Below are 9,167 nucleotides of genomic sequence, written 5' to 3' on the forward strand. Positions count from 1 at the left end.
CACTCCCGGCATATAAACATGTATGATCAAAAGAAAGTATAGCGGGGTTTTTTTACGCCCCAAACTACGGACGTCGTATTCTCCACAGGGACTAGGCGACGACGACTATGCTCGGCTAAAGCTAGGTAACACAATTTTAAGAGAAGAATGCAGAAAATAAAAACTAAACTAACAAGGTTGTACCCAAAGATCGTCACCAAAGAAAATGCAAAAAAAGGCAAAGGAAGGTTCAGATTTTCTTCACTGTCTTTTTGGTATTTTTATTATACTTGAGGAATTAAAATACACACCGAGAAGATGCAAGACATGTACACATATAACCATCTAACATGCAAGAAGATGGAAGAAACAATATTATACTACAGACTAGAAATGCTTCACATCACAATTCACAAGTACATTTATCACAAGAAACTGAGACAATATAAAAATCACATGCACTGGAGCTATCAACCATCCTTAAAGTTCAACACATAATTCACAAGAAGCAATCTGAAGTTTTACAAATCACTAACTAACGGACAGGGCACAAATATTGCACTAGTACAAAATCTAGTTGATCAAGTCTCAACACTAATAGTTCGCAAAATTACACACACACGCAGCAGTAAAGAAAGGAGAAGTTCAGAGAAGAGAGACAGCAGGAGGTTGGAGTTCAGAGCAGCAGCTGCAGCGTGGAGGGTTGAGAGAGCAACAGCAGAGGAAGAGAAGAAGGAGCAGTAGCTTGGGCGCAAGAAGAGCAGCAGGGGCGCATAGGAAGGAGCAGCAGCAGAGGTAAGGGAGGAAGCAAGAGCAGCAGGCTGGGGTTCAGAGAAGATTAGGAGCAGCAACTAGCAGTGTTGGGTTCAGAGAAGAAGTGGCAGCAACAAGTTAAGGTTCTGAGCAGCAGCAAGGTTAGGAAAAGAGGAAGAAGCACAGCAGCAGGAGTTGTGTGAGAGAGAGGAGCAGCAAGGAGATGGATGGGCGGCGGCGTGAGGTGATGAGGCGGCGCTGTGGATGGCGGTGGATGGATGGCGCAGGTGATGGATGGAGGCGCAGGGCGATGGTGGAGGTGTTGGTGGCGCGCTGGGGTGCGGTGGTGCTGGTGATGGATGGCACGCCGCCACGCCGGCCTGGCCGCGGTGGCGGCCGGATGTGGAGAAGGAGGGATGAGGGAGAGAGATGTGTGCTAGGCTCAAAGGGGAACGAAGGAGGCGGCTAGGGATTTTATCCCCTCTTCCGATCTGTCACCTTTTTTAATTCGGCCCCCCTCCTTCTTTACTTTTAGCACAAGATGATCCTCTCTTCAATAGTTAGCCCCCTGGTTACTTCCTTTCTTCTCGCACAAGCCCATTCTTCCTCCTCTTCTTCGTTCTCTTAGCCACTTAGTCCGGATCTTGAAGTTTATAGTGCCTTCTCGCACTTATCTGCAAAAAAAAATGACTAGTAAATGACTCTTTATATGATTTTCATGCAAATATTCAATATTTTACAGCAAGAATTGATGGTCATATCTCAATAAACCGCATATTTGAGTGACAAAAGATGTGTATGAAATGTGCTTATCAAGTTCCCCCACACTTAAACTTTTGCTTGTCCTCAAGCAAAGGAATATGACAAGAGCTAGATAATGAAGAGTGAGCTGACTGGAGAATGTCCCAGTGAAGTAGATCTCCAAACAAAGCATGCTTTGGACTTAACTAGTGAAAATCAATGGTTAAGAGTGCTACAGAGCAATCGAATACTAGTAAGCATGACCATTTTAAACTTTTACAATGATAAAAGAGGATCAACAAGTTTAAATGATGACTGTGCCAAATGGTTCCTAAAGAGAGCATGATCCCAAGAACAAAATGATCTGGAATTAAATCTTGTGATCAAATCACTTATTTACAGAGATAAAGCAATGATTATATTATTATTAGTCTCACCATAGGAACATACCACCGATCCCGAGAATATGGTATACACCTGGCTCGACCAATTATTAGTATTTTTTTGTTTGTCTCCCCAAAGGAACATACCACCGATCCCGAGAACATGGTATACACCTGGTTTGACAATTACATTTTTATTTATTTATTACTGTCCAAGCTACCAGATTTCACATGCCACCGATCCAAGGAACATGACATGCTACTGTAGGTAGACCAGACTTATTTATTCAATATTACTTATCTTAAATGAACAACGCATAAGCACAAAAACAGGAATCATCACTTCTCCATGTCTGGTTCACATGCTACCGATCCAGGGAACATAGCATGCTAATCCATAGTGGTTAGGTGATTGCTCTCAATGTGAACACACTTAGCACAAATTCAGCATCTAAACATGGTGATCTAGGTGTATCAAGGTAAAAGCAGAAAATGATCAAGTTTTCTAGTGTACTAGGGATTTGAGCACTCAAAACTAATAACTTCCACAAATTTCAGCAAAGCATGCATGGTGTAGATCACTAGTTTACAAGGCATTCAGAAATCAAGTTCACAAATTCACATCAAGCACAATGCCAAAGGTGAATTTCAGCTTGACAACAAGTAATAACTAGCTCAAGCAACCCAACTAGCAATTGAATTTAGCATGTATTTATGACATTCAGAATGGGTCATGAAACATCTCACCGGGCTTTGATCATGTAGCACTCGCTCGATCACCTCACCAACTGCAGCTCCTCTCCTTTGCTTCCTCGTGCATTGTGACTCCTCTCCTATTGCTTCCCTATCCTCATGCCTGCTCCAGCTTCTCTCTTCTTCGTATGTGCCCCTTGCTTCTCATCCCCATGCCATGGGTCCACCGGGGTCCCAGGGAATGTCATCTCGAACTTGATCAGCATGTAGTGGATCGTGCACAAGCAACAACCTGAAAGAGCACTCAACGAAAGAGACAATGCAAGTGGTAGGGATAATACCCTCCAAGTCACCAATCGAATATCCAATTACATAAGCATAGCTATAAAGCACATGTTTAGGATGGTAGAAATCAGCAAAGTCAACACTAACATGAGGATGATATTTTTCATTAAGCTCAAGACTAGCATAAGAATGATATGTTTCATTAAGCATAGGTCTAGCACGAGGAAAGTAACTGTGATCATCATTAATGTGAGTAATGCCACTAACAGGGTATATATAATCATATCCAAGCAAATACTTTTTCAAATCTACTTTAACAGATGGCATCATGCAATGCAAGGTAGAAGCAAAGGAATCATAAGGACGCAAGTCATCGAGAGGATTGGGTAAACCTGACACATCACGCTCTGGTATGACAATAGGCAAATGAATCTCATGTTCTTCATCTTCATCTACAACAGCTTCTTTTACTTCTTCAGGAGTAGTAGATGACGAGTCTTCAACTTGATCACTTGGGAATTGCAGCTCTTGATCATCTTGTTCCTTGTCTTCTAGTTCATCTTCTTCAATCTGAGGTATCTCTTGCTCAAGGCACTTGCTATCTTGCTCAGCTGGATGTGACGGTATTGGAACCTCACGTGTATCAAGGAGAATTCCAGAATTACTCAACTCAAGCTGTGAAGAAATAGTACTGCCAGCGTTTATGTTCTTCTCAATCTTCTTTACTTCTTCCACTAGCTCATTCCCACTCTTGATCTTCTTCATTTCCTCTAGTATAACCTTCCTAATAGGATCATCCTCGGCACTCCAAGTGAACTCGAGACTCAAAAGTGTGAGCTTGTCTATGTCATCGAACTCATCTTGTGTGGGCACTTGCACATGAGATTGCACTAATGACTAATCAGGTGCTGGAGTTGTCGGTTGCCCAAATGGAGGACCATTTAACTCCATTGGACACATCTCCTGGTGCTGCGGTATATGAGTAGGAGGTGAATAAAACTGTTGCGGAGCATAGTTGTGGCTCTCCTCTTCATACCTAACTCCCTGCATTGGATAACTAGAGGCAAACGATGAGATCTCAGGGTTATTGCTCCTATATGACATATTCTGGTTTTCAGGCCACCCATGTGTGTAATTGTTTTGGTATGAGCTAGGCTGTGGGGCGAAGCTCATGCCATAACAATCGGGAGGGTGAGAGTAACCACGCTGACATTCAGCGGGTGAATGGCCCTGAAATCCACAAATATGGCATGTAGGAGCAACATAAGGATGACCTCTAGAGTAAGGATCATAAGAGCTAGGCCTATCCTCAAAAACTACCTCTCGCTGCCGAGCTAAATCATCTAATTGATGGGAAATCTTAATTATCAGTTCTTGAATACTTTCCGTGCTGTTTGTAGTGTTGCTCGCATAAGCCTGATGATCTGAATAGTAAGCCATAACCGAGAAGATAGTTCTAACCTGCAAAAAGGAAAAGAAAACAAAGAGAAAATAAACTAGAACAAGGGTTAGGAGTTAGAGATATATCACAAATATATGGCACAAACTAGAAAAAGAAGAAAAACCTAGTCTATAGCCTAACACAGTCACACGACGCTAGTCCCCGGCAACGGCGCCAAAATGATCAAAAGAAAGTATAGCGGGGTTTTTTTACGCCCCAAACTACGGATGTCGTATTCTCCACAGGGACTAGGCGACGACGACTATGCTCGGCTAAAGCTAGGTAACACAATTTTAAGAGAAGAATGCAGAAAATAAAAACTAAACTAACAAGGTTGTACCCAAAGATCGTCACCAAAGAAAATGCAAAAAAAGGCAAAGGAAGGTTCAGATTTTCTTCACTGTCTTTTTGGTATTTTTATTATACTTGAGGAATTAAAATACACACCGAGAAGATGCAAGACATGTACACATATAACCATCTAACATGTAAGAAGATGGAAGAAACAATATTATACTACAGACTAGAAATGCTTCACATCACAATTCACAAGTACATTTATCACAAGAAACTGAGACAATATAAAAATCACATGCACTGGAGCTATCAACCATCCTTAAAGTTCAACACATAATTCACAAGAAGCAATCTGAAGTTTTACAAATCACTAACTAACGGACAGGGCACAAATATTGCACTAGTACAAAATCTAGTTGATCAAGTCTCAACACTAATAGTTCGCAAAATTACACACACACGCAGCAGTAAAGAAAGGAGAAGTTCAGAGAAGAGAGACAGCAGGAGGTTGGAGTTCAGAGCAGCAGCTGCAGCGTGGAGGGTTGAGAGAGCAACAGCAGAGGAAGAGAAGAAGGAGCAGTAGCTTGGGCGCAAGAAGAGCAGCAGGGGCGCATAGGAAGGAGCAGCAGCAGAGGTAAGGGAGGAAGCAAGAGCAGCAGGCTGGGGTTCAGAGAAGATTAGGAGCAGCAACTAGCAGTGTTGGGTTCAGAGAAGAAGTGGCAGCAACAAGTTAAGGTTCTGAGCAGCAGCAAGGTTAGGAAAAGAGGAAGAAGCACAGCAGCAGGAGTTGTGTGAGAGAGAGGAGCAGCAAGGAGATGGATGGGCGGCGGCGTGAGGTGATGAGGCGGCGCTGTGGATGGCGGTGGATGGATGGCGCAGGTGATGGATGGAGGCGCAGGGCGATGGTGGAGGTGTTGGTGGCGCGCTGGGGTGCGGTGGTGCTGGTGATGGATGGCGCGCCGCCACGCCGGCCTGGCCGCGGCGGCGGCCGGATGTGGAGAAGGAGGGATGAGGGAGAGAGATGTGTGCTAGGCTCAAAGGGGAACGAAGGAGGCGGCTAGGGATTTTATCCCCTCCTCCATCTGTCACCTTTTTTTAATTCGGCCCCCCTCCTTCTTTACTTTTAGCACAAGATGATCCTCTCTTCAATAGTTAGCCCCCTGGTTACTTCGTTTCTTCTCGCACAAGTCCATTCTTCCTCCTCTTCTTCGTTCTCTTAGCCACTTAGTCCGAATCTTGAAGTTTATAGTGCCTTCTCGCACTTATCTGCAAAAGAAACAAATGACTAGTAAATGACTCTTTATATGATTTTCATGCAAATATTCAATATTTTACAGCAAGAATTGATGGTCATATCTCAATAAACAAGGTTGTACCTTAAATACTTAGAAAAGCATTAGAATATGATATCCACATAACACACATATCACAAAAAAGTTCAAAAAAAAGAATAGTCAATTGTCTGCACTAAACAAATACTGTTGTGTTACCTCAGGAACTACCAATACCAAGTTAGCATAAATGATTATATTCGTCAAGACATCAATCACTCCCGGCATATAAACATGTACCATCTCAAGGAAAATTTGTAAGAGATGTGGTTAATAACTTGGATAAAACACACCATATCTAGTATACTAGCACAGAAGTGATATCAATATTTCTACATTCCACATCAGATAGTGTAGAACACACCATAGATACTATAAACACACCACGGCCTACATGGTTTGCACGAACGCATCCCCATATATGGAAAGACAGACATTGGGAACATAAGCAACGCAGCAAACGAGACGGAGACCCCCGACGAGGCGACACGGACCAAGAACACGCGAGCGCATCGGGACAACGGCGAGGACGAGCGAAATCGAACCGGACGCGACTCTACACGGACGCTGCGACGACGAGCAAAATCGAATCGGACGCGACTCTACACGGACGACGGCGAAGACGACCAAGATCGAACCAGACGCGACTCCACACGGACGACGGCGAGGGCGAGCAAAATCGAACCGAACGGCGACTCTAAATGGATGAAGGCGGCGAGCAAAATTGAACCGGACGGCAACCCCAAACGGGCGACGGCGAGGGCGAGCAAAATCGAAGCGAACCGCGACTCCAAACTGACGAATCGAGCACGAGCAGGAACCAAATCAGGCGCGGTTGAAACCTAAACGGGCGGCGAATGGAGGATGAGCGAATCCAAACCGGGCGCGAGGAGGCGCGGCGAGGCGAGGCGGGAGGCAGGGCCCGGGGCCCCGGGCGAAGGGAGGAGGAGCGCACCGGCGAGCCACGGCCAGAGCGCCGGGAGGGAGGACAGGGCGCGCCTGGCCGTGGGCGGGCCACCAGGGAAGGGGCGGTGGCACCGGCCGGGTCCTTGCCGGAGGCGGCTTCGGCGGGCGGCGGAAACCGGAGGGAAGTGGAGCTGGTGGTGGTGGGTTGGGGCTGGGTCCGGACCGGGTAGGCAGGGCGAGGGGTCGGTCGGTCGGTCGGCAACGCGGCGCGGCGCGGAGATATTACCGTTGGGACCCTCGGATTGGGATCGGGCGCTCGACACGCCTCGCCTTTCCCATCCTCCTCGAATTCTGGAGCTACTGTCAGCCGTCGATGTCGTCAAGGCCGAGCATCAGATCCGTCGCCATCAAGCCGCAAGTCAAGATCCGGAACCACCATCCTCTCACAGTCATCGTGATGTCACCACGGATGACAACCACCGGCCATGGACTTAAAACCGCCTTTTAGAAGAATCGGCAGGAGACTGAGCCCACCTGCTCCTCGATGCCGCCATGGACGACATCTAGAAGGGACTGGAGCTTGGGCATTATTCTTGGATGCGATGCCGCAATCACCATCAAAAACAACATCGTGGTACACACAATACCTTGCATTGCAGTCGCTGCCTCGATGCAGCCGCATGGAGATGCTAGACTCACTGATCGAAAGGAACAACGAATACACATATCCACGAGCCTCTCAACGCTGCCATGAAGGACGTCGCCGAGATGATGCCACGACTCGGGAAATCTTATTCGACGCGGCGCCGCTAACACCATTGATGTGACGCAGTAGGACCAACCTACCCTAGCCGTTGTCGAGGCAAACGGGGGAGGAAGGAGCCTGCGGCCTCGCCGCCGGCTGAGGCGGGATTGGAGGCGCCCTCTCTGTGCGTCTTTGGAACCGTTAGAGAGACGCACTGGGGAGGTTGTGGGTTTGTGTAAAGAGGGAGGGAAAAAAATATGTTGGTGCAAAAAGACATCTGCAATGTTTTCATTTCGTTAACATCAACTTAAGGTCCAGCTTGTTTCAAATAAAAAACTTAAGGTACAACTAATTGCCCAGCTAGAACAGCGAGGGTACGTGTCCGAATTGACTGCGTTTGAGGTGACTTCTGGCGATAGTCCCACGGCCGATGTGGTGCCAACTCTTCCATCCCCGTTGATCCCCTCCCTCTTCCAATTCGATACTTCGTCTGTCTCTAAGATCCACCACTACTCTTCCTCGTTTGTTCTTATCCCTTCTCTCATAATTGATTTCTCTTCCTCTAGTGTTGTTTGAAGTGGCCGAGGTGGGATTTTCTCAAGTCCTAGTGTTGAGGGAGGGGCATTGAAGGAAAACACAAAAAACTGATAGTACTTAAGTGTACAAGCAAACTCATCATGTTGGGGAGGGTACTGGCCCATGCTGGCCACCCCATGCCTCTCTAGTTATTTCACCCTATCAATACTCTGCTCATCATCTCTCTTGATCGTCTCTCAATCCATGGCCTCCTTATTCGTTGTATATCCCAAAATGAACCAAACTTGGCGCATGTGTGTTGACTACCAACCCCTAAACAAGGCATGTCCCAAGTATCCATTCGTGCTGCCACATATCGACCAAGTGATCAATTCCATGGCCGGTTGTGAGCGTTTGCGTATTTTGGGCATATATTCAGGCTATCATCATATTAAAATGAAGTATTCAGACGGTATCAAGACTCCTTCATCATCTCCTATGAAACTTTTCTCCTACATTTTCATGCATTTGACCTAAAAAATGTTGGTGCGACTTACCAATGGTGTATTCAGAAATGTTGACACTAGTGGGGCGGCAGAAACTTTCACACCTTTGTCAACGACATCGTGATAAAGTCCTAGTAGATCTGGCGAAAACCTTCACAGACCTCACGCGGATCAACTCGAAGCTTGACAAGAGAAATGTGTAATCAGATTACCAGCAGAATCTCCTTGGTTTCATCGTTTCTGTATGCGAGATCGAGGCCACCCAGAGAAGGTCAAAGCGATCCTAAAGATGGCCACACACAAAAAATCTGAAGTATGTGCAGTAATTCATCGGGTGCATTGCAGCCCTTAGGACATCTCCGACGGCGACCCTCTAACCGCTCGCATACGACCGGACCGCGGAAGCCATCCAACGCGAGACTGTATCGGTCTGTGGCGCAATCCGTACGTGTTTTCTCCCACAAATTGGAGACAAAGTTGGGGGAGGGGGGTTGCGGGAGTCCGGACAGCAGCCACGCAGGACTCCGACACCCCAAGCCCACTTAATCCCCCCTCCATGTCTCATTTCCTTCCACTATCACTAGTAGAAAA

At 46.4% G+C, this 9,167-nt stretch overlaps 1 long non-coding RNA gene across 1 annotated transcript; it reads right to left on the reverse strand.

The window, feature by feature from the left end:
• Positions 1–423: 423 nt before the first annotated feature.
• On the reverse strand, positions 424–7,071 carry LOC119278635. The gene is made up of 2 exons (XR_005137908.1): positions 2,604–7,071; positions 424–1,406 (listed from the first exon to the last, which is right to left on the reverse strand). It is a non-coding gene; the product is annotated as an uncharacterized LOC119278635 (long non-coding RNA).
• Between the last annotated feature and the right edge of the window lie 2,096 nt (positions 7,072–9,167).

The sequence above is a fragment of the Triticum dicoccoides genome, chromosome 3B, assembly GCF_002162155.2.
Source record: "Triticum dicoccoides isolate Atlit2015 ecotype Zavitan chromosome 3B, WEW_v2.0, whole genome shotgun sequence".
Taxonomy (NCBI): Eukaryota; Viridiplantae; Streptophyta; class Magnoliopsida; order Poales; family Poaceae; genus Triticum; species Triticum dicoccoides.